This window comes from Mesoplodon bidens (genome assembly GCF_964165515.1).
Source record: "Mesoplodon bidens genome assembly, chromosome: 1".
NCBI classification, from domain to species: domain Eukaryota; kingdom Metazoa; phylum Chordata; class Mammalia; order Artiodactyla; family Ziphiidae; genus Mesoplodon; species Mesoplodon bidens.
In genome coordinates this window covers 174,093,760-174,120,055 of record NC_138176.1, presented here as the reverse complement: position 1 = coordinate 174,120,055, position 26,296 = coordinate 174,093,760, and the positions used below count along the sequence as shown (strand labels likewise).

The window sequence follows — 26,296 nt, the reverse complement described above, 5'->3', positions numbered from 1 at the left end:
CAGTGGATCAGGATAGAAAGCCCAGAGATAAACCCACGCACATATGGCCAACTTATCTTTGATAAAGGAGGCAGGAATGTACAGTGGAGAAAGGACAGCCTCTTCAATAAGTGGTGCTGGGAAAACTGGACAGGGACATGTAAAAGTTTGAGATTAGATCATTCCCTAGCACCATACACAAAAATAAGCTCAAAATGGATTAAAGACTTAAATGTAAGGCCAGAAACTATCAAACTCTTAGAGGAAAACATAGGTAGAACACTCTATGACATAAATCACAGCAAGATCCTTTTGGACCCACCTCCTAGAGAAATGGAAATAAAAACAAAAATAAACAAATGGGACCTAATGAAACTTCAAAGCTTTTGCACAGCAAAGGAAACCATAAAGAAGACCAAAATACAGCCCTCAGAATGGGAGAAAATATTTGCAAATGAAGCAACTGACAAAGGATTAATCTCCAAAATTTATAAACAGCTCATGCAGCTCAATAGCAAAAAAACAGACAACCCAATCCAAAAATGGGCAGAAGACTTAAATAGGCATTTCTCCAAAGAAGATATACAGACTGCCAACAAACACATGAAAGAATGCTCAACATCATTAATCATTAGAGAAATGCAAATCAAAACTACAATGAGATATTATCTCACACCAGTCAGAATGGCCATCATCAAGAAATCTAGAAACAATAAATGCTGGAGAGGGTGTGGAGAAAAGGGAACACTCTTGCACTGCTGGTGGGAATGTGAATTGGTACAGCCACTATGGAGAACGGTATGGAGGTTCCTTAAAAAACTACAAATAGAACTACAGTATGACCCAGCAATCCCACTACTGGGCATATACCCTGAGAAAACCATAATTCAAAAAGAGACATGTACCAAAATGTTCATTGCAGCTCTATTCACAATAGCCCGGAGCTGGAAACAACCTAAGTGTCCATCATCGGATGAATGGATAAAGAAGATGTGGCACATATATACAATGGAATATTACTCAGCCATAAAAAGAAACGAAACTGAGCTATTTGTAATGAGGTGGATAGACCTAGAGTCTGTCATACAGAGTGAAGTTAGTCAGAAAGAGAAAGACAAATACCGTATGCTAACACATATATACGGAATTAAAAAAAAAAAAAATGTCATGAAGAACCTAGGGGCAAAACGGGAATAAAGACACAGACCTACTTGAGAATGGACTTGAGGATATGGGGAGGGGGAAGGGTAAGCTGTGACAAAGCGAAAGAGAGGCATGGACATATATACACTACCAAACGTAAGGTAGATAGATAGTGGGAAGCAGCCGCAGAGCACAGGGAGATCAGCTCGGTGCTTTGTGACCGCCTGGAGGGGTGGGATGGGGAGGGTGGGAGGGAGGGAGATGCATGAGGGAAGGGATGTGGGAACAGATGTATATGTATGACTGATTCACTTTGTTATAAAGCAGAAACTAATTAAAAAAATAAAATATAAAAATAAAAAAAAATAAAAATAAAAAAAGATCTTGCTGTAAAAAAAAAAAAAAAAGAAAAAGAAAATCTACAAACAATAAATGCTGGAGAGGGTGTGGAGAAAAGGGAACCCTCTTGCAGTGTTGGTGGGAATGTAAATTGATACAGCCACTATGGAGAACAGTATGGAGGTTCCTTAAAAAACAAAAACTAGAATTACCATATGATCCAGCAATCCCACTACTGGGCATATACCCAGAGAAAACCATAATTCAAAAAGACACATGCACCCCAATGTTCATTGCAGCACTATTTACAATAGCTCAGTCATGGAAGCAACCTAAATGCCCATCGACAGACGAATGGATAAAAAAGAAGTGGTACATATATACAATGGAATATTACTCAGCCATAAAAAGGAATGAAATTGGGTCATTTGCTGAGACGTGGATTGATCTAGAGACTGTCATACGGAGTGAAGTAAGTCAGAAAGTGACAAACAAATATCGTATTTTAACGCATATATGTGGAACCTAGAAAAATGGTACAGATGAACCAGTTTGCAGGGCAGAAGTTGAGACACAGATGTAGAGAACAAATGCATGGACACTAAGGGGGGAAAGCAGCAGGGGGCTGGGTTGGAGGTGTGATGAATTGCACGATTGGGATTGACATGTATACACTGATGTGTATAAAATTGATGACTAATAAGAACCTGCTGTATAAAAAATTAAAAAATATAGATAACTAATAAGAAAAAAGGTAATTATGTGATGTGATGCAGGTGCTAGCTAATGTTACAGTGGTAATCATTTAGCAATATATAAGTGTATCAAATCATCACCTTGCAAACCTTAAACTTACGCAGTGTTATACATCAATTATACCTCAACAAAGCTTGAAAAAAAGAATCTCAGTCATTATCAAAAATAAGTTACTTTCAATATGCAATACTGTACTTACTAAGACTGGGTAATGCACATCTCAGGATCATTTTCAAAAAACACTGAACATTTTATTTTTAATCTACAGTCAAACCAGGATTTTATTAACGTAACCACAAATTCCTGTTAAATGCAATAAATATTAATTAAACAACTATTATATATGTGTATAAGATTGCCCTAGGGCTTCCCTGGTGGTGCAGTCGTTGAGAGTCTGCCTGCTGATGCAGGGGAAATGGGTTCGTGCCCCGGTCCGGGAAGATCCCACATGCCGCGGAGCGGCTAGGCCCATGAGCCATGGCCGCTGAGCCTGCACGTCCGGAGCCTGTGCTCCGCAACGGGAGAGGCCACAACAGTGAGAGGCCCGCGTACCGCAAAAAAAAAAAAAAAAAAACATTGCCCTAAGCTTTGCAGGAGATAAAAGTTAAGATATTTCACTTTCTGTCGTCCCGGAATTTATAATCTTGTGAGGAACATAAGATGTGCATAGCAATTACCATAATAAAGTGGAAATTTATATAGGGGCAGAAAAGAGGCAGAAAAGGGGAAGAGAAATGAAAATTAGTTATACTTCAGAGGACCAGGGAGCAGATGGTCTTTGAACATAGGCTGAAATTGAACATGTGAAGCTAGAGAGAGGAGAATTATATGGGAGTTAAATAATAATATCAAGAAAGAATGTAAGGAGGAAAGTGCAGCACATGTCAGTTCAGCAAGTCATTTTGGTTGGATCATAAGGTGGGTGAAAAGAAGTAGTAAAAAATAAAGAAAGAAAATATTTTGGGAGATCATAGGGCTCTTTGAGGATCAAGTTAACCATTTTATAATTCATATAATGAAATGTTGGTGTCAATTAAAGGTTTTGAGGAACAAGTGACCTGTCCAGAATTATATTAAGGAAAATTAATCTGAAAATGTACATGGGGAAGATTAAAAGAGAAGAAACGAGCTATGCTTTATTTAACATTAATAGATAATAAAGAGAAAATCACATTCTCTGAATAGATATCTTCACAAACATTTTTGAGAAATATCATCATTCTCAAACAATGAGGACATTTCAAATTTGCATCAAAATTTTGTGAACAGCATGAGTGTTGTAAAAAAAAACACAAGCAAGCAATACACACATTGATCTTTATAAGCTCTATAATTATACTATTGGTCAAAACAGTTCCTATTCACCTAAAGGAGGAATAGATGTCTTCAGGTAGAAAAGAAAGAATTAAAGTAGATGTGAAAATTTCCCTTACTTATTTTCAGACAGGGGCTCCTCAAAAAAACTGCAATTAATTAAGTTCCTGAAATACAAACATATCTGAATAGTAGACATATGGCAGGAGTGGCAAATGAGCAGACCAAGCTGAGGTCCTAATTTGTCAAAAGTAAGCACATTAGTATTACCAATCTGTTAATGTTGACAAGGAGACTCATTTTGACTGTTCCTTTTGTATCAATAAATGAGTGGATTTCAAATACTCTAAATAGAAATACTAAAAGGAGCCCTTCTAAAAGTACATATCAACCCAATAATTTCTGGATGCTCTTCCAGTATAGCCTACAAATATTTTCAGGACAGCAACTCAGAAGGGAATAAATGTCTTAAGTCCTTGAGCTATGTACTGAATGCTAATGTATTTGTATATGATGGATTTAATACAGAACTGAGAATAAATGACTTTCAGCAGCTGCACTCTAGACCTATAAATCGCTATGAGTACTACAAAATCCATACAGAAGAGGAACAGCTGGATAATTTACAAAACCAGTATTTGTCAAGAAAAAGCTGAAAATACAGAACCTGATTTCTCCTTTTTTCACAGTGCACACTTCTACAAAAATTAAAAATTATCCTTCTAGAGAATCTATTTGGATAAGTGCTTCTATTCATGTTGACACATTGCTCCTTTAAAATACAAAATCCTTAATTCCACTCATTTTAAGGAGCACTTTTTAAAAGGATAAAAATGGCAAATGAAAAAAGTTTTCCTTATAACCAAACGCAAGCACAAAGAAAAGTCTGTTAATGTTTATTTTGTGCTCCAATTGCTATGCTCTGATAAAATCCTACAAAAGGAAACACATTAACCAGATGACTTGCAGAGCACAGTGATACCAAAAATAGTACTTAAGTTAATACACTAATTGCAAAATTGCAGAGATTGAGTTCATCATTCTAGTTCTTGGAAAAACTTTGGAGATAGTGTATTTAAAGTTTAATATAAGGGCTGTCTTAAGCCTCTTGAATAATACAAGCAGTAAAAATGTGCTCCATATAAGAAGTGAACTCTAGAAAGAGAAAGCTACAGTCACTAAAGGAATATTAGCTCATGTGTAAGCAACAAAATAACTTGCTTGCAACTTCTATAAAAGTCAATACAACAGAATGCCTAAGTGCCAATTTTGCTCACATATCTACCATTGTTTTAGTTTTCATAGGTGACTCTGATTCATAAAAAGCCATTTTACCTTGATAATAACACCAAAGAAAAATTTTAATGTCCCCACATGGAGCTATAATGTCCTCTACGTAGGAATTTGACAATATGAAAAAATTTGGAATTATTTTCAAATGGACCTCACTCAGGTTCAGACATATAAGTTCCTTTAAAACAATGATAAAGATGCAGATGTAGAGAATGGACTTGAGGAAATGGGGAGGGGGAAGGGTAAGCTGGGATGAACTGAGAGCACGGTATGGAAATATATACACTACCAAATGTAAAATAGATAGCTAGTGGGAAGCAGCCACATAGCACAGGAAGATTAGCTCCGTGCTTTGTGACTACCTAGAGGGGTGGGATAGGGAGGGTGGGAGGGAGGGAGATGCAAGAGGGAAGAGATATGGGGACATATGTATATGTATAACTGATTCACCTTGTTATAAAGCAGAAACTAATACACCATTGTGAAGCAATTATACTCCAATAAAGATGTTAAAAAAATAATAAAAATAAAACAATGATCATAGGAAATTCAACCAGTTGGCTTTATTCTCCAAATAATGCAGTCTAGTGGACTTTAATTGCAATATTATATAAACACTGATAAGAATACACACAGAGTGACAGAAGAACAGGCAGCTTTACCTGCTTACCAACTTAACATCAGCCAGAAGCAAAAGAGATGGGTGAGATTTTTCTTAATTGATGTCTGACCATCTTTCTTCCCTTATACATCATTCCTCTAATCACTTTATTTTAAAATCACATAGCTCAGAGCACAAACAAGGCCCCCTCTGTCAGTTGTCCTTAAGTTGAACTCAAGTCTTCTCAGCACACACATAGCCTCACAGGATATGTACTTATTGAGCAGAATGCCAGGGAAAGAATCATAGGCATCTAATAGTAGAAGTAGACATGGATTAACAAAAAAAATCCAAGCCCTAAAATGTCACAAAGGGTTGAAGGGCATAAAAAGAACACATTAATTTATGTGAAATTAGTTTCATTCAAATTAACAGAAAGACTCAGCTGCATTTTTCTTAAGTTATACTACTTACCAGCTCAGAGCATGAACCATCAACCAGGTGGGTAACTGCAAAGCAGAACTACCAAAGGAGAAATTCTTGCACTGCTTTAAAATGGGAATAGAGGGCTATCACTAAATATACCGGGAAAAAATGTACCATTGTTTATGGGCCTCTACCACAGAACTTTATACATCTATATGATTCTCTTCCCTGAACTTCTGACAGGACTTTGAATCTCTCCTAGAATCTCTCTCAGGAGTTCAGCCACAGAACTGAGCTAACTTAAATGCCCTACCATCCTTACTGTTCTATAATCGCTGAAGTTGTCCTAATTTCTTAAGTTAAAATATCCTGTGGTTCTGGGTACTTCCCTGGCAGCGCAGTGGTTAAGAATCTGCCTGCCAACGCAGGGGACACAGGTTTGAGCCCTGGTCTGGGAGGATCCCACATGCCACAGAGCAACTAAGCCTGTGCGCCACAACTACTGAGCTCTAAGAGCCCGCAAGCCACAACTACTGAGCCCACATGCCATAACTGCTGAAGCCCGTGTGCCTAGAGCCTGTACTCCACAACAAGAGAAGCCACTGCAATGAGAAGCCCGCGCACCGCAACGAAGAGTAGCCCTCCTTCACTCCAACTAGAGAAAGACTGTGCACAGCAACGAAGACCCAATGCAGCCAATAAATAAATAAATAAATTTATTTAAAATATATATAGATATCCTGTAGTTCTAAACTGGACCCAACTTATTTCAAGAACAGTAGTACCCAATTTTTTAAAATGCTCATTAAAGTATTAAGTAAAATCAATACTTTATTAATTCACAGTTGTGGAAGCCAAACCATTTTAGCAGTAGAGGATACAGAGTAATATTTAAAGAATAAAGAAGTTACAACTTATTTCTTATAAGTTGTAATGCACTGAGAATCTCAGAAATTACTTGTTAAAGTTTCTGGCTTCAAATATTCTTAGAACGTGAAGGTCAATTTCTGATCTATCTCTTTATTATTACTCTAAATAGGTATATATTTATCTTTTTCATGGAGGTATTTTTATAAATGTCTACACCCCACCCCACACCTACTACTAAATACATAGCTATCTAAATTTCAGTTGTTCATCAAAATCCATTGTTTCCACTTATCTTAGCCCTCTCAGCCCACAGAGACCTCTTTCTTACATGAAGTCCCATACTATTTATTATTTGTAGTATAATGTAGTAGCTAAATGCAAAAGATTTTACTGCTAGACACCCCTGTATCAGAGTCTTATCATTCATTGCTTATGAGACTATGAGTAAGTCACTTAACCGACATAGACCTTAGCTTCCTCATACCTAAAATGGAGATAACAACATCTATTTTATCAGGTTTTTGTGAAAGATGAATAAGATAATATATGAAGTATTTACACTTCAATAGGAAGCAGGAAAAATAAAAATAATTTTTCATGTCTGTAAAATTAACTGTGCATTAACTCCTGACTGAAAATACTACAACATAGAACTAATTATAAAATTTTAAAAGAATAGACTATTAATCTACAGTTAATATAAAATATTAGTTGTCTCAACCTAAATCATTTCAAAGGCCTAAGAATTGTTTCTGGCCTGATTTTACAGAAATCCTTTCCCTAGATCTTATTAAACCTTAAAGATCCTTGAATATAATTTCTTGGCACATCCTTTGAGATCTTAAAAAAATCAAGAGCTCTGCTGAGTTATCCCATGATGACTACTAGCACATTAGAAAATTTCTTATATATATTGTCTTTTTGATATTGAAACCCATTTCAGAGTAACAGTTAACAGATTTGCCATTACTTTCATGCAAATATTTTCTGAATGTTTACATATAGTATGATATAAATATAGCAAAAACAATCTCCTGGAGTAAATGTGTGCGTCCCCATAAAAGGTATCCCTTATGCATATATAGCTCAAATTGACAGCATATAATTCACTTCAATTCATCAGATGGTTTTTCTTCTTGTAGTCATTTATATCCAGTTCACAGGCCAGGCCAATCTGCATCCTCCGCAAGTAATCAAATAATGTGATCAGCCTTGAAGGACTTATTAGAGATATTTTCTAACATACATTCTTGGTCCAATAAAATCTTGGATATTGGGAAGTAGAATACTACTCAGAACCTTGGTATTTTATACTGTGTTTCAAGGATTGTAGAGAAACATATAGTTATAATGACTCTGGTACTCTCCATGATTGTATAATTAGGGTATAGTTTTAGTCTTAAAGGAGTACCAAACAGGCTTTGAATCACTAAAAAGAACAGCTTTAACTGAGAGTGGTAGAGCATCTTGACCTCCACAGTAATGAGACTCTGCAGTCAAAGTGAATTTAGCCCATTCTGTAATTGACACTTCATAAAAACAATTTAAAACCATTTCACGTTTTGCTAGTATGCACAATTTCCAAACTACTAAGTAAACCATCAACATCAAGAACAGTGGTTTATGATCATTGAAATGGACTCTCAAAATAAACAGCTCACTAGTCTGTAAAACTGTTATTCCTGCTGCTGGAAGCAACATTGTGAAATGGCTTTGAAATCCAACAGAACTACAGATTTGTCCTGTAGGTCACAATTTGGCAAAAGTGTCTTAATCTTAAATGAAGTTAGGCTCAATGGAATATCTTTCTATTACATGTGTTTGAATCCCAATGACAGGAGTACAGACTACTTCTTTGCATGAACTTTTATTTATGTGTTTCAAAATGTAATAAAATCTTCTCAGCATATCCATCCCAGCAAGGAGCCTTACATCACTCTTCTGAGTACCAAAGCAACCAATTTAAACTGCATTTATTTATTTTATAAGATGAAGGTCTTGTCTATTGCTTAATAAGAGTATTTACAGGGGGGTTGTACTATATATTATCTGTGCATTTTTTCCTTATAAATAAAATCACAACCTTATTAATAGAAGATGTGAAACAAACCAGGTTTCAACAAGGTGGTTCTTTTTTCAACAGTGACAACAACAACAACAACAAAACTATACTAAAACTATACTGAAGTTCCACTGTAGGAAACCAAAACTTCAAAAGAACCAAGCACTAACACTGACCCTCATTGCCTTCTGACATCCATAACTAGATTACCTCCTTGTGACTTACTTAAACTCTCGACCCCAAGAAAGTTTTCAGAAAGAGCTTTTCCAAATTCTTCTTTCTGTCACCCATAAAGCTGCTTTCAGGCACTAAATTATAGATTAATGAACTCCAGACTTTTTTGATCAAGCAGTCCCATTCAGAAAAAAGAAAAATTCAGCATTCATACTCAATGTATTTATCTATACATTACATATAAACACTAACCTTAGCTTTTAAATTAAATATTATTAAACCTAAATTTCTTTTATTTTCTTAAATAAAAATTAAGTACCAGTAGAAGTTTTAACATTTTTCATATATCCCACTGGATCATCATGCATGCCTCCTGGGTACCACTTTGGAGAATGCCATACTACATAATAAGTCAGGTCTGGATTATAAGTTATGGAAGAGGCAAAAGATAATTTTGGTTAAAAGCCTTAACTGCTGGGACAACATAGCGGCCTCCATGCTCGGCTCTCTGCTGCGGAGCGTCCGGCAGGTCTGGCCCACCCCCTTATACCCTCCTCCCCCTCTCCTCTGAAGCTCCAAACCCATGGGTTCCCCACTATTCTCCCACCTGTCGTGACCAGTGCAGACCCGTCCTAGGATTCTCCCTCTGCCTACTTTCCTCCTCTGGCCTGAGTCAGGGGAGGGCCGAGCTGCAGATGTAAATTTGGTATTCATAAGCTTAGAGCTGACTGGCATTAAAAGCTGCAGATTGACTCCAATTTATAAGGAGTGTAGGTGGAGAGAGAAGGTGTCCGAGGAATGAGACCCCAGAGCCTTTAATGTTAAGAGAAGAGAGCCGAGCAAAGGAGACTTGAAAGAAGCAGAGCGAGGGAGGAGAGCGTGGTGGCCCGGAAGCACTCCAGGAGCAGGAAGTGGGCAACTTTCTGCTCAAAGTCAATTGAAAGAAGAGCTGAGAATTGCCTGTAGGGCTTAGCAGAGTGGAAATTGTTGGGACCTGGATCACAGCGGTTTCGATGGCGTGGTGGGAGAGAAAGGGTTCAAGACAGAAGAGGAGGAAAGAAATCGGAGACTACGAATATAGACAAGCATTTGAAGACGTTTTGCTGCAAAGGGGAGCAGAAAAATGGGTCAGTAGCTGGAGAGGAGGTTGTTCCTTCATCAGCTTCAGGCCAAGTTTGAAGTTACCATGTAGACTGGAAAATGTTGCGTGATGTGAAGAGAAGAAAAATGGCCTATGAGTATATAGATGAGAGGCTACACATCAATTCTCAGGAAGAATACCATTCTGCCAAAAGACCTTCAGGAAGTGGCTGAAGAAATTGCTTCCCTTCCCCGAAACAGCTGTCGCGTTGGAATCACAAATCGGTGTCTTACGATGTCCAGTCCACGAGGCGTAAGGCGGCGCTGGAGTCTGAGTCATATCTTCTTCTGTCACTTAGCCGACCACGGCCAACTGTCTGGGGTGCAGCGAGCAATGCGGTAATAACCAGCTCCAGAACCTACTGAGCTTGCGGAAAAACCAGTTCTGGCAAGAAGAGGCTTTTCTAATAGACAAAAACCTAGTTTTTATGGAGGTCCAGAATAAAGGTCTGCTCTACCTGATGCTGTCTATAGTTAAATTACTTTTAAATTTTAAATGAAAAAATTTGGATGTTTCATTCTGTCAGTGAATTATCTTTTCTCTTGGATTTAATAAATTAAACATACTGTTCCCAAGCATAGTGTGAAGAGTAGAGTAATAAAAAATATTTCTTTAAAAAAAGCGCCTTAATTGTTAAAACAAAAGGGAAAAGATAGAAAGAAAACACCAGGTCACAAATAGCATAAGTTCATTGAACATCATTATATGCCAGGCACTTCACATAAATTATGCCATTTAATCTTCAAAAGAACCCTTAAAGGAAGTATCATTTTTTCCTCTTGTACAGATGAGGAAATTAGGATCAGGGTAATTACACCTAAGGTTTAGATCTCAAAACCCATGATTGTCAGAAGTAAAAAGGAAAACAGACTATCAAATATCTGTCCCTCCTATGTTCCAAAATCCTAAATATCTCTTCCCACAAAGAAGGGAAGTCTAAGGACCCATTTATTATCTGGTTCTTCTATCCTTGATATAATCATGAAAAGATAGCACATTCAGTAAATTTATTTCAAGGCAGTAGGGATAAAGGGTAAAATATACTAAATTGCTATCAGTAGTTGAGGAAAATCATCAATTAGCTTTTGATTGCCTATCATTTCTTAAGCAGATAAAATGGATCCAACAAAGTCTTTAGAATCTCTATAAACAGATTTTAGTACTGAGATGTCCTTTATTCAACATGCTGATGCCAGCAGCTCCAATAATTCCCATGATCAAAGTGTTAAGAAATGTAGTAATGTCTGCTTTTTCTGATTTAATTTGGTTAATTACAGACCTACCCAAATCATGTGGTGCATAGCCCCACAGATCCTAATCTATTATGTGAAATTTAAACAAAAAATATTAACTGCATACAGTCAAAAACACATGTTTATTTGCATGACTCTCTTATATTACAGCCCAAAATATTACTGGCTTAAAGCTGGAAACAGCATGACTTCAATCAATATGAATTGCAAACAGAACTAACTCTAATGATCAGAAGTAGTGATATACTTTTAAATTGTCTTATAGAAATAGCAACTAAGATAATAGAATTTTCAAGAGAATACAAGAATATATAGAATTTCTCCAAAAACTTATCAACCAAGGAAAATCATTCCCCAAAGTCTATACTACCTAGTTAAGAATATTAGAAGAAATTTGATTTTCTAAGTATGAACTTTTCCCTCATACTTTTAGTTTATTTTATAATACACAGAGAAATCTTACAATTCCAGTCGCTAATATCCAAACAAATATGTGGTCTGGACCATAGAAAACTAATAAATGATGACCTATGAGTATAATTAAACAAAGTCATAGAATAAAGCAGTAGAAAATTATTTATAAAAAAACTACAGTATCGTAAAAACAAACTTCTCTTAAAAGTCAATATTGTTTCAGGAGCAATTTAAACCAGATTCAAATAAAATTCAAATAGGATTCAAAGATTATTCAACTCAAACAGGAAAGTTCTCTTCTCTTAAAGAGAAAATAAGATTCACTACCAAATTACATTGCTTTTACCAGACTATAAAATACAAAGCCTCACAAAATCAAGAATTTAATAAAATATGCAAAATGATAATAATGGTAAAATTTAGAAAACTCTTCTATGTGCCATGACCTGTGCTAAGTATTTTATTATCACTTTGAATCATCATAAATACCTCAAAAGATAAATGCTATTTGTGTCCCCATTTCCAAGCAGAAGAACTGAGGTGGTTAAGAAATGTTACCAAGGTCACATCACTAATGAAATAGCCAGACTTTGACTCCAAGCTTCTTACTTATTCACTCTTTCTTAAGTAATAAAATACATGGTGTGACCAATTGCAGGAAGTGTAACATTTAAAAGGTTGGACTTTGGAGTCAGATGCACGAGGATTCACATCACACCTCTGGCTCTTTCTAGCTGTTGCAATAAATTGATCTCTCCAAGTCTGTTTCCTTTTCTATAAATGGAGATAATAACACCTGCCTCATAAAATAGCTGTAAGTGTTAAAATAATATATGTAAAGCACTCAATACAGAGCTTGGGACATGGCAAGCTTCCAAAATGTGGTAGTTATGATTATTTACAGGGTAGCTACATTTAACAGTGCGACCTATGGTACAAGGACAAAGGAAAGGTAACTGACCTGTTGAGTGACCAAAACTGTGGCGTTGGCATGAAAGATGAATGAAATTGTCAAACCTAGTCCCCTGATTTTCTGTAAGGCTCTACAGCACTTGCTCATGTACCTGTTTACAGAGCATTTCTCTTCTCTCTAGCTCATTTCATTGTTATCTCTAACACGTGATTTATTTTCATTTCTTTCTCATTTCCTGTGACCTGTTTAAAAGCTCCTTGCATACCTACCCTTATGAGTACTCAAGTAGTTTGTTATCCCCTAGTACAATAATTAGTTTTTTTACTTGATACCCTGGGATTCATTTTACTGTTTAACAATCTACCATGAACATCTTCCTAGAATAAGCCTAAAGATTAAAATACCACCTGAAAGGAAAAGAAAACTTTGTATATTACCATAACCTCTGCACAAGATTTACCAATGTAAACACAGCCTTCCAATGAAAAATAAAAGTAAAAGTAAAACTGGAACCCAGTTGGTTCCCCATAATTTAGTTTAAAACATTAAGCATACTGACTATAATATACAACAGTTACTTGTCAAATATGAATATGAAATGACACAACTTTTGTCTTACCTCTTTGGAGTCCATAATCAGTCCCCCTCCCATTTTTACTTCTATAAACTCCTAATTGGGTCTATCTGCTAATAGCTACAATGTATAACTTAAGAGACAACTATTTCACCAACATTTGTATTAAAAACTAAAAAGGTTATAGTTTTACCTAGCATAGTAAACAGTTAGTAGAAGAATGTGAAACAGTTCAAACTGTTTAAAGAGCAACATTTCTGATTAGCAATATGAAATAGGAACAGATCACATGGTTCAAGTTGTGTTTAACCCAGAATGTTCTGTGGGGTTACCATATATCACAATTAATGTTGTCCAGTAACTCTAACGGAGTCATTAGAGTTTGAAGCTTTGGGTAACTATCAGCACTTATTAAAACCTTTTCCTCCTTATCTAATACTAGATAAAATTAACCATTCCACTTTAGGATACTGAATTGTATAAATTCCTGCAGAGACTTAGTAGATGAGGAATAGTGAATAGAAGCATCAGCAGTTCTCTAAATCAAAAGGAATTTTTAAATACCTATTTCTTTTATACTAGGTTATATAAAAGAATATTTTTGGAAATAAAGTTGCTAAGTTTGATCAAGTAGACTTTCTTTTTTTAATGAGTAGATTAGATTTGTCCAGCATAACATTTTGAGAAAAACTCCTTCAAAGGTCCTCTTAGAGGTGGTTGGAAGGAGCCCCAGTAAAGGTAAAATCTATAAAGCCAACAGATAAAAATCAGCTTAAACTGTTTCCATCAGTGAATGTCAATTTTTATTACAGGGCAGAATTTAATTAATTTTGTTTCATTTAATAAATATTCTCATATAATATAGTTCCTGTACTAGATACTATCTCATATTTCTAAATAGTTCAAAGTATTAAAGGTTATTTATGACAGGAACATGTTATCAATGTATATATTAAGTTTTCTTCTCCTTCTAAATTATATCTCTTAAATGCTTAAGGTCCAACTGACCTTGAGCATGGTAAATGAACTCCAGTCACCAAAGAATCCCCTGAAAGTTTATATAACACCAGTCAAGGTTAGAGGTTCCATTTGAAAGATTCTACTGTTATATAACAATGATGGTTATATATAATTATTCATCCCTGCACACACCTCCCCCTCCCAGTGTTAGCATAATGTTCAGCACTCAGTGGGCACTTAATAAATGTTTGCTTAAAAAATCAGTACGTGTATAGAGACTCAAATATGCATAAGTAAATCTAATACTCAGAGCATATATACCAAAGGAGACAAGATGTACGTAGAGAAAAAGGCTCATTATTGGCACAATTTCAGGGTAATTACATACATACGATCATCCAATAATTGCAAACTTAAAATGTATTGAACTACTTCAAAGTAATTCTCTAAATAATGTTCCCTTCTGCCCACAAATTCCTCTATGTATGTACCTTTCTGCCCAAAATTTCTCTTCTCTTAATTGTATACTTTTTTTAACTTGAACTAGGAATTCGGGCAATATTTTTACAAATGAAATTATTTGATTTCATTTTTAAGAAGAAGAATAAATACAAACTTAAGCATAATGTCATATCAAATAAACAAATTTATTAAGCACATGAAATTCATACCAAGAAAAGGAGTCATACGAAACTGGCTCCCAGTTCTGTCACTGAGATGGGAGTTAAAAAAGAAGATTTAAAATATTGCTGGTTAAATCAATCTCAGTGATCATTTTTTATTGGAGGGAAGTACTAATTTGATTTATAAAAGTTTAATTCCAAATTAGAACAGCTGTTAATGCCCCTTATCAACCATTATTTTGTTACACATGGTAGGAAGATAAGCAGATAAGGTCACCTGCCTAGAAAGAGATGCTTCACATTATTTACAGCTCTAATTTTTGTTCAGTAATTGGTAGGTGCAATTCTCATTCTGCTTGCTAATGACAACGATATATTCCTGAGGCAAATTAGAGAAAAAGAATTTTGTGTTACTTTCAGCAGTATTGCTAAAAAGTGATGCAATGAGTTTTAGTTGAATTAAGTGCCTCACCAATATCATAATTCACCCAAGAGATTCTAACACTAAAATCACACCACCCATGAAGTGAACTTGAATAGAATAGAATTTGTGTATTTGTTTGGCATTGGTCTCCATCACTAATTGCCCCTTCTGTAAAGTAGTTTTGGGTAGAATGTAGTAAGTGTTTCATGATAAGCAACTGAATGTCTATCATCTGTGAGAAAACACATATTTAAAATTGTTCTTTTGAATTCAAAATGAAAGTAAAGTACTCCAAAGAAAAAGAAGAAAGTTATTTTTCAAAGTTCTGAGGGAGAAAAGAGACTTTTTAAAATTAACACATATAAGAGATCAGAAGTTTCAAAATTATAAAGCCTTTTTCACTAGAAGAGAGGAGCATTAGCAACTAAGGAAATCCAGTCATTGGCACAGTATGATGTATATGTACTTTCTAAGCTGGCAGCAACTGAGTCACATGGGAATCCAAAATGAATCATATGGGAAATTATGTCAAAGATTATTTTTTACTCCAAGAGTTCCTCAGGGACAATTGCTGAGACCTGCATATAAACAAAGGCCTTGATACAGCTATTAAGAGTAAATAAAGTCTTCAATATAGTGGAAGATTCCATGCCAAGTGGTAATGTACAAAACCTCTCACAGCTAAAGCCACAAACAAATGAAATCAATAAAATCAGGCCGTCAAGTCAAGAACTGGGGTTGTTTCTCAGTGTCTAAGGGTTTCAATGTGGTTTTTAATTATCCCAGATGAGAACAAATTAATAGTTGAATAAAATCCATTTAAGTTAGAAGGCATTCACCTTTGACTAATGCTTTGTTCTGTTAAACCTTGTTTATTATACTATTTATATCAGATATTGATAAGCAATGCTATACATTGCTTTGAAATATACAGAGCTTTGAAAACTGGAGCATACTGTACACATGCAGAAACACCACTTATGATTGCTCGGGGTGTGTAGTTCACAGCAGTGCCACATCTAAGGGAGGATCCCTACTAGACATTGTGGATGTCTTGAATTTTTCAGGGAGATAGAAGTTAAATGTATTGTTCTAACAAAAATTTTCTGACAAAAGTGAAGTATGAGTTAAGTAATGACTGTGAGATATTATTGTTATTATAAAACTTATCTTAATGAAGGGGTTTCTGAGGGAGGAGAACATAGTCAAAAGTTACGTCATGATTTTTTTCCCTCTTCTCTCTAAAACATTATTGGATGCTGGCTGAAGGCATTCACCACATTGTAGTACAGCATCACAGCCTCACAGCGTTTTATCTCCCTGTTAGCTCTATTGCTGAGCCTCTAGCAGGCCATGCCACCATTCTACAAAGCCAGCTGTTTCTGAATAATATACACATGGTAAGACTAGTAAATTCTATGAGCTTGAGATCATTGACACCATAAGAAGCCCTATTAATTGGAGGTGATGTTACGGGGAAAATATGAAGATGTATTAAACATCGTATAAGTCCAAAAATGGCAGAAGCACTGTAAAGAGAAAGCAAATCAATACTTGGACTTTGAGAGTTTGTGAAGACACAGCACCGCCTCCCCCATCCACAAAAAGCTAGGTAGCTAGGTGGTTCCATGAGGATGAAGCTGTATCAGGAGTTCAACGTTGATACCTTATCTTGGCAAGCTGTATACTCAGCAACTGGTGGAAGCCACATCAACTTTGGGGAGGGAAAGTCCATGTTGCTGTGCCTTGCATACTTCTATTCACCATATCCACATTATACAGGAACTCCTTGATCAAGCCACAGGGGTCATTTGTCCACCTATATGCTTTATCTACTGTGGATACCTTAGTTAGGCATTAATGTTGGACAGGAATATCTTTCACACTCCATAACAATTCCAAGAGGTCTCCTCCAGACCTCCTTGTCATCAACTTCACAAGATTTTTTTCTTTCCAAGTTCCTAACAATCCAGTCAATGCATTAGGCATTGACCATGAATGAATGTATACTGATACCTTAAGACATCTCTACTTCTACCCCTAATCAAAACTAGATGCAGGGCTCAGAGTTCAATCCACTGGAAGAATTTCCCTTCCTGTTGTCTTTCATGGTTATTCCTGTTGTAGTGCAGCACCCATCCCCTACAACTGATTTCAGTACACCATGCAAATCCATCCATAAATCAGGACCATGCATTTCCTTTCTCTATTAACAAGTCATAGGAAATTCCCCATGAAGCTATAGGTGTGGGTTGAGGAAGAGGCAGAGAAGTAGCAGGACCGAGTACTTTGGGAATATGTCACCTACTGAAGCAGTTTATTTGTGCGTTCTGGGCCTTTTCAGGCCTGATCTTGATACGTCACATCTGATTTATAATGAGATGCTGGTGGGCACATCCAATTTTATGGCTCATGATATTAGATAACACCTAGTTCATGATGGGCAGTTCAGGTCACATACTCACTTTGTGCCCTGTGGTCAGGTAGGTGTTCAGTCCCTACTAGGGTCCATAAGCAAGTCAGTAAAATTGCTTTTCAAATGGAAATAGTTATTGACAAAGGAGGGGTCTATGCCATGATTCTCCTTTGGGATTTGCCAGAAGCTCCAAAGAGTATCTCTGGCACATACATATTGAATATATCAAGCTTTCTGGGTCATAAAATTCATGGGAAGAACAGTTTGCTCTGCAGATAGGACCTACTGCACAGCTCTTTGTTTCTCCTGGCTTTACTCAAACTGGCAGCCTTAAAGTTTACCTAGTAAATGTGCAGCAGCAGCCTACCTAAAGGTAACACATATTGCATTCAAAATTCAAAGAGGCTCACCAAGCATTATGCCTCACTCTTGGTGGTGGACAAGGTTCAAGGTGCAGGTGTAATAATTTGTTTCTCACTTTAGAAGAAATAGCCTGACTTGTTTTTCTCCCATATTCTGACATGCATGTGTATTACTAAGGTGACTAGGATACCTGCTACTTCCTGTTCATTAGCTTAAATTAACATAATACTGTCAATGTAATATACATACTTTATGTTCTATTGGATATAAAGGAAACCAAAATCCCTCTGGATTATGTGTGACAGTGATCAGTTGAATATTACTTATGGTAAAACTGTAAAGATATACTGTTGTCCCTGCCATATAAATGTTAATGACTTCGAAGTTTTCCTTACCAATGGAAATGGAAAATATAACACTTCCAGGGGGCTGTGCTAGTTTACTCCCATAAAGATACCACAATTGGAACTACATGTGCAATTAGCATCACCACCTGGGCAAGTGTACAAAACTATACTCTCATCCTCCATGACCCATACAACTTTGGCAGTTGCCAAACAGTCACATTAAACATGAATAATTTTATTTTAGTCTTTTATGGTGGTACTAATCTCTGAAATTCCCTCAGGAAGGTGGCGTAACTTTTGGTTTTCTATCTTGAGTAGGTGGGGGATGCCATTCCAGGAGCTTCTATTTGGCCCTTTTTAAGCATAATAGCCTTCATTCCATGGATCAGAAGACCAAGGTGTAGATTCTGCCAGGTACTAATTATATCTACTCCCATTATATATTGAGGGATAGGGAACTGCTCTTGTACTCAGAACATTATCCGTTATCTCAAGACCTCCATAGGACTCTACTCTGACTGGTATACTAGTATGATGGCATTTAAGGTCTCTGGGGATCAGTATAAGTTTTGATCTAGAATCCAATAACTCAGAGGGTCTGAGTATTTCCCTGTCTCCAGTATACAGCCACCCCAACAGAAGATTGAAGGGTTCTGTACATTGTGAAGATTTCCTATTACCACTAGCTTTCAGGGGGTCATCCCTGAGTGGGGTTGTAGTGTAGTAGCTATCTATGTACAGCTTGTCTCAGTAAACCATAAATAACCATCCATAAATCAGGTCCATGCTTTTTTCTCCTCTATTAATATATCAGAGAATATGTTTAGAGATAGCTTGGATAAAAATGTATAATATACATCCATAGCTACACTGCAAGATCCTTTTACAAAGGTGCCAGGCCTCTCCCTCATCAGAGAGATTCTGGGATGTGAATTGGCATATATCCAAAACACTAATATTACCATTTCTTCCTACAAGACCTGCCACAAGGCAGGATTTTTCTGCCTATACGTGTCAGGTAGTACACTGGAAGGATGCACATGTATTTTATCCTTAGAATTGCATAACCAATTAGCTGTTGCTACAGAAAAGTGGTTCCCAAAGTGTGATCTCCAGACCATCAGCATCAACATTAACTGATTAGAATTTCAATTAGAATTTAAAATGTTCAAATCCCACTTCAGACTTATTAAATTAGAAATTCTGGGATGGGGTCAACAAGCCCACTGTGAGTCTGATACACAGTAAGGTTTAAGAACCACTCCCAGAGATATCTGTAAGTCAAGACCCATCCTTGTGGCTTCTTGTGGTAGTTTCAGACATCTTGCTTGTAGTGATTAAGGGCCACCAGCTGATCTATATCATTCTAAGACCCCCATCAATCCTATTAGGATCAGAGAACCCAATTCTATTATAGTATAACCCAATATCATCTCCTTCCTACAGAAGACAGCAACCACAGAGTTATTCAAAGATACTGTCATCCCCCTTACCAATGCATTTTAGTGCTTTAACAAAAGAGCATCATCTGGCCTTCCTAGGGAGTATGGTTAGAAGTTGGCTCATCCATTCCAGGATTTTCATTTCCCTAAACCATTGAACTCCTTCTACAGCATACCAAGTAATCTCAAACATTTCTACCTCATTAACTATAGGTCATCATTGAGTTCAGGCTTCAATGAATATACTTCATAGATTATTAAGCCCTCTTCCAAGTGCCCAAGCCAATATATTATTAAATCCCAAATTCCACATGAGTACACCAATATCAATGAATTTAGTCTGATAGACCTTAGCATTTACTCCCCACATATGCCAATACAGATTGTTGAGGTTTTGAACTCTTTCAGTGTATAAACTATTCCTCTCGGGGTAGGTCTTGCACCTCCCCATCTAGGCTATGTTGAGTCAATAAGAGATGGCAAAGGTGGGTTCGAAGGTTAATCAGCATTAGTTTGCTGGGCAAGTAAAAGACTTTTATGTACTGAAGGGCTAGATCTCTTAGTAGAGAGGTGGGTGGTAGTTAGGTTTAAGGATAAAGGTTACTCAGTCATATCTGCCCTAAAACTACAAGAGATGAGAGTCTCCTTCATTGCACTTCTGCAGTGGATGGCTTCTTACATATCTACACAAGTCCTTAATTGTATGTTCACAGTTTTTAATTATTCCTTTTACCTATTTACCCTCCTTGGAATCATAAGAAGAAGCTAGAGGACTCCACAATCTTTAAGTCTATTAACACTGCCATATAACTAAGTATCAGTCACTTGATCTCCCAATACCCTATCTTCCATCTATACTTCATCCCATGTAATAATTTGAATAATTATAATGTCACCACATTCTGTGAATTACCCATCTGCATTTTCCTCCTCTACACTTCTTAAATGTACAATAAAACTAATTCCAAAATTCTACTTTGAGTTCTCTTTTCTGGGACCAGTTATGATATAGTAAGAAAGAATATCAGGATCTCATCAGTAAACAGATGACACACCCAAATTAGAACAATAGAAAAAGTATTTAATAAAGGGACAATTTAATAAAACTGTGGGCAAGGTACAAGGAAACTATAAGGCATTGGTTCTCTAAGTGTGGTCTCTGGACCAGTAGCATAGTCACCTAGGCACTTGTTAGAAATGCAAATTTGGGGCCTTAGCCCAGACCTACTATATCAGAAATTCTGGGGGTGGGGCTCAGCAATTTGGTTTGACAACTCCTCCAGTTGACTCTAATGTACACCAAAGTTTGAAAACTACTGACACAAAGTATAATGCATTAACCTTGTGCCAATAACAATTGAGAACATCACCCCTAGGACCAAAGAGGCAAGAGAATGGAATAGCAACTGGAAACCAGAGAAAGTCATAAAGAGAGAGCCACTTTGAAAGGATCAATGACCTTTGGTAAAGAAATCCAGACTACCCTAGAAACCTCACAACAAGAAATAAGACAATTATAATTCAATTTCATTTATTCACTTCCCCCAGTTTTCAACCTAGGTTCCCAAGTGACTAAACTCAATCAGAAGTCAGAAGGCAAGAGAACCTGATCATTCTATCCATTTGGGACAGCTTCCCAGGGAATAAAGTAGGCTGAAGAACGAAGGTTATATCTGGAGGGGTAAATGGTAGATATCTGGCATGCATGCCTAACATACTATTGTGAACATACTCCAAATTTGACAAAACTCCAAAGCATTTATTTGAGGAAGTTATAGATTAATAATATTTTATAATTTCCGTGACAATAATGGTTTCTCAGGAATGGTTATTTACTATTTAACCAAATATCTAGATTTCAATAATAAAGTTCTTTTTTCATTCATAAAAACTCCTTTGGCTTTTACCCTGGGGCTTAACACAATACAGGGTATATCGTAGGTATTAAATAAATGTTAGAGATGGCTACTACTATTCATTTTATAATCACCTACCTTTCCCCTATGTAGACATTTAAGTCCCTACCTTGTTCCCATGCTGCATCCACTGAGCTGAAGATATAATTTGTCACTGAATCCTCCTAGGATTTCTGCTCATACCAGGGCCCTCTTCTTAAATGCCATAATCTAAACTCCATTCACCCACAAGCTACAGCCTACTGACATATTCAATTCCTTTTTCCGCTATAAACTAGATTTCTTGATTTGTTTAATATCATGTATGATTGGGGGCTTACTCTTGTTTTTGGTTAGACAGTCAAATGAATTGCTGTAGCCTCATCCTAGTTCTTAGCTCTATGCTAATCTCTTATCATTGGCATTGGCTTGATACTTGAGATGTGAACATGTATACTGTAGAGTTAGGTTAAATTAAGTGTCTGTATCTACAACATTGACTTCGAGATCTCACTGATGTCACTGTGCCCTTATCTGGATCTACTTCTATTGCATAATCCTTGTATCCATTTATTCAGAATGTATCTGAATTTCAAGTCTCAGCAGTCCTCACTGGTCTCATCCCTTTATCTACACTGCTCTAGATATCACAAGTGTTTTAATTATAGACCCTTTTACCACACACTTTCCCATCAGTGCTTCATCTTTCACAACACTGACAAATTAAATAAGAAAGCATCCCAGACAGTCAGCAAATAATCATTTCAAAATGACTTTTTCAAGAAAATTTAAACAGCACTGCATTAAATATTGTCTAATTATTATGAATATTTCTCTCGACTACTTCTAACAAATCTACCTCTTGGCTTTCTCTAAAATAAAGGAAATGTATTTACAATTACTTTTGTTAATGCTCTGCCAAATAGTAAAGAATATATCTTTCAAGGCTTTGTAAGGGTCAGCAAACCAATCTCACACAATCCTTATTTGGCATCTGCTATGTGCCCAACATTATGCTAGCTGCTAGTGACTCAAAGCCAAAGGAAAAATATTCTCTGCCTTCAAATGGCAACAAAAAATAAGCAGATAATTACAGTGATTAGTATTTCATAGAAGTACATGCTAGGTAGTATACTTTAGACTCTGATCAGAGAAAGCTTCCAGGAGGAGATATCCCAGAACTGGGTCCTAAAGGAGGAGTAGACTTAGCCAAGCAAAAGGAGTGGAGATAAGGGAAGAGGGGGAGGTATAAGAAAGAAGCTGCACACACAAAGTCATAAAGGCAAAAGAGAATGTGAAACCTTAAAGTAAAAGGTGAAAAATAAAGAGAAAAAGTGTGAATAGGTATTTAGGGGACACATAAAAAAGGACTGTGTACCTTATGCTAAGAGCTATGCTAAAAGTCATAGAGAATCATTGAAGAATTTAAATCAGGGAGTTGAAGAGTGGCATTTTCATTTTTAGAATATCACTTTTCTAGTTGTTTTAAAAAAAAAACTAGAAAAAAAAAGTTGGTGGGGGTAGAGAGAAGAACCTGCACTAAAGTGGTAGATGTTGAAGTGGAGGGAAGTAGATTAATTTGAGAAAGGTTAGAGAGTAGACCCTACAGGACCTGGTGACTATCTGATTGAGTAGTCATGACAGATAGATCTTGATAGATACCAGAGGACACTATTACATGACTGAGCTCAGAATGAAAAATGGGCAAAGAAAATGAAAATAGAATGAAAACTATGCAAAAAACTATACCATGGCATCTCACACCCAAAACAAAGGTCTGAGGAGAGAGTGGTCTATTGGATATGTTGAATAAACAAGATCTGAAAAGGAACTTGACAATTAGGAAGTCTTTGGTGAAATGTGCCAAAAGAGTTTCAGATGTATGACTTTCTTTTTTAAAAAGCTTAACGAGGGCTTCCCTGGTGGCGCAGTGGTTGAGAGTCCGCCTGCCGATGCAGGGGACACGGGTTCGTGCCCCCGTCTGGGAAGATCCCACATGCCGCGGAGTGGCTGGGTCCGTGAGCCATGGCTGCTGAGCCTGCGCGTCTGGAGCCTGTGCTCCGCAACGGGAGAGGCCACAACAGTGAGAGGCCCGCGTACCGCAAAAAAGAAAAAAAAAAAAAAAAGCTTAACGATCAGGAATAGAAAAATATAGGAGCTTAGGGGGCAGGGAAGGTGGTGGCTTTTTTTTAGGATAAGGAGAACTGGAATTTGAAAAACTGCTGATAAGAAAAAGCTAATAACAGTAATCAAAATGTATGATACTGACATAAAACAGACACACAGACCAATGGAACAGAATTAAGAGCCCAGAAATAAACTCATGCATATACAGACAACTGATCTATCAGAAGAATGACAAGAATACACAATAGGGAAAATAGAATCTCTTCAAAAATGGTATTGGGAAAACTGGATATCCACAAGCAAAAGAATGAAACTAGACCCTTATCCCACATCATTCACAAAAATCAACTCAAAATGAACTAGACACTTAAATGGAAGACATGACACCATAAAACTCCTAAAACAAAACATAAGGGAAAAGCTTCTGAACATTAGCCTTGGCAATAATTTCAGGATATGACACCAAAAACACAAGCAACAAAAGTAAAAATAGACAAGTGGGATTACATTAAATTAAACAGCTACTGCACAGTAAATGAAAAGGCAACTTATGTAATAGGAGAAATTTTTGCATACAATATATCTGATAAGAGGTTAATCTTCAAAATATATAAGAAACTACTATAACTCAATATCAAAAAATAATAATAACATGATTAAAAATTGGGCAAGTAGCAGTCTTTAAAGATGGTGACATAGGAGGCTCCTGAACTCCCCTTCTCCCATGAACAGACCAAATGAACAGCTACACACAAAGCAACTCTGTCTAAAAGAAATCCAGAAACTAGCTGAGCAACTCCTACACAATGGACAAATAAGAAAATACCCACATCGAAACTAGTAGGAAAGGGTGAGCCACACTCTTGCCATAAACCCCAGCTCCAGCACAGTGCTCTGCAGTCACAAAAGGATCCTCAACTCCCAGCTTCTTCCTGAGGAGTGAAAGATTTAAACCACATTTCTAGTACTCCAACCTTTAAGACTCCCAACAGAGGGATAAGGCCCCCAAAACATACAGCTCTGAAAGCCAACAGGGCTTGCTCAACAAACCCCACAATACTATAGCAAGCAAAAAAACAGTTGTTAATGAACATGAACACTCACTGCAGCTGTCACCCCATGGCTCAAGACAGAAGAAGTAGACAAAAAACACCCATCTCCCAGTTTTCCTGAATGAGATCTCCTTGTATACATTAAAAGCTGCTACCTGAGGGTCAGGCCTCTAATTTAGCACACATCTGGGCACTGACTGCAATCCTCCCCAGAAAGCAGAAAAGTTTGTGGACACCTCCTCTGCCTTCTCCATCCTGCCTGTCCTAAGTTGACAGTATCTCTCTGGAGGGAGCCTGTACACACATCTGTACCCCAGTTTTTGCAGCATCATGCAAGTAATGAGCCCCTGAATAGCCTGGTTCTGGTAATCAATGGAAGCTGCACTCAAGTTCCACAAGACAGAGGCAAACAAAGAAGCAGTTACTGATGAGTGCAGGAGCACCCCTTCCATGTCTATATTCCTGGGCTAAACACAGAGGGAGTGGACAAAAACACCATCTCCCAGTTTCTCCCTGGAAGGGGCCAAACTACATACTTTTGCAGCTTGATGTCTGAGGGTCCAGTTTCCAATCAACATGCATCTATGTAATGACTGCAACCCTCCCCTTTGGGACACTGATGGGTCTTGGCACACCCTCAACCACTGGAAGCCACTTAGAACAAAGAAGGTGATTTGGACAATTAAAATGTTTGAAAGACAACCAGGGGCATAGGTCAGGCTGATTGACAAGGTTCATCTGCTATATGAGACCACTCTGTCAAGACTGGTTGTTTTATTTAATGCACAGAAACCAACACAGATAGTCAGAAAAATGAAAAAGCAAGGGAATATGTTCCAAATGAAAGAACATGATAAAACACCAAAAACAGATCTCAATGAAACAGAGATAAGTTATTTATTTGATGAAGAGTTCATAATAATGATTACCAAGTTCAGAAGAATAATGCATGAATAAAGTGAGAATTTCATAAAGATGATTACCAAGGTCAGAAGAATAATGCATGAATAAAGTCAGAATTTCAACAAAGAAAATATTTAAAGTGCCAAACAGAAATAACCAAGGGGAATACTACAATAACTGAAGGGAAAATTTCAATAGAGGAGTTCAACAGCAGGCTAGATCAAGCAGAAGAAAGGATCAACAAACTCAAAGACAGAGCAGTGGAATTCATCCAATTATAGGAGCAAAAAGAACAAAGAATTGTAAAAGAGTGAAGAGAGCTGAAAGTACTTACAGGACACCATAAAGCACACCAATATTTGCATTATAAGGGTCTCAGATGGAGAAGACAGAGAAAGGGGGCTAGAAAGCTTATTCAAAGAAATAATGGCTGAAAGATTCCCTAACCTGGGGAAAGAAACAGACATCCGGATCTAGGTAGCCCATGGACTT

General features: G+C 36.9%; 1 protein-coding gene and 1 pseudogene across 2 annotated transcripts in view; one reads left to right on the top strand and one right to left on the bottom strand.

Annotated features, from left to right (window-relative positions):
* The window catches only part of CTNNA3 (catenin alpha 3), a 1,660,471-nt gene that overhangs the window by 1,301,713 nt on the left and 332,462 nt on the right, over positions 1 to 26,296 (bottom strand). The window lies entirely within an intron of this gene.
* LOC308619384 (small ribosomal subunit protein uS14m-like) lies at positions 9,442 to 10,719 on the top strand (annotated as a pseudogene). Its single transcript has 2 exons — positions 9,442 to 9,486; positions 10,104 to 10,719. The product of its transcript is annotated as a small ribosomal subunit protein uS14m-like (transcript).